We start from the raw sequence: 1,098 nt of genomic DNA, 5'->3' as shown, positions 1-1,098 counted from the left end.
TTGACGTTTTACAAACATTTTTTAATTATATAATTTGGTGAAAACAGATATCAAAAACATAAAAACAAAAAAATTTTGGTTCATGTGTATAGGAGTAAGAAAAAAAGGCCTATTAAATTCAAACTAGTTATATAGTTAATTTTTCAAATGGAATAAATATATAAAGAATTACTTGATCGGGATTATTGTAGATGCCCTATCATATAACATTTTTACAATCAATTTCTGTATTTCTGCATGAATTTTGGGGCTTTCTTACATATTACACGATTTGGGGGAATGCCCCCCAAAAAAGACAGTAGCAAACATTTTCATTTGACTAATTTTTCTGTTTTGATTTTAGCTAAAGAGGATCTTTGCTATTAGAATGGGAAAAATATTCATATGAATCAAGGTTCATAACCAATAATTCCTAAGCTATATCTTGCCATATTCCCCCTCACATGCAGTCGTGTGCTCTAACTTGCCAGATTTCTTGGAGGATTCTTGCTGTCCAGGGTAAGGGATGGGAGGTGGCTTGCATTCAAGTTTAATAATTATTAAATCTATATTGGGTCTTATATTATTTTATTTTCCCTGCAATTTCCCTGGTACTTTTCATGCCCCCCCCTTGTATAGGGGCCAGATTATGGGTAATAGGAGGGTTTATGCAAAATATATTTGATGTATTTGAATAGTAAGAGTAAGAGGAATTCATAGATGATATTCTAAAAATACCCTACATGCTTTTACTGATAAATGAATTAAAAAGTAAATTTATATCAACCTAATCTAATATTCTAGAACAATTTTATTTACATCCAGTAGTCTCCTTTAACATAAATGTATATATCTAAAATAATGTGAAACATGAAAAAGGCTTGTGTGATTCCCCACACCTCAAAGGTGCTAAGTTTGATATGAGCACTTTGTTTGCTAACTTGGTTGCAGTGGTACTCTGTCAGTGTGATAGAGTCATCTGCATTTTCATGTGGAAAGCTTACAAGAATGCAAAAGTTGATGTAAAAAAAGTTGCTAGTGTGATTGGGCCTTATATCTGTCTACTTATAAAGATAGTATAATCATAATAAAAAGTATAAGGTAACACCTTAGCTTGCT

Source organism: Penaeus monodon, chromosome 30 (genome assembly GCF_015228065.2).
Source record: "Penaeus monodon isolate SGIC_2016 chromosome 30, NSTDA_Pmon_1, whole genome shotgun sequence".
Classification (NCBI taxonomy): domain Eukaryota; kingdom Metazoa; phylum Arthropoda; class Malacostraca; order Decapoda; family Penaeidae; genus Penaeus; species Penaeus monodon.
The sequence above is the reverse complement of the archived record's forward strand: the minus strand, read 5'-3'. Positions refer to the sequence as shown.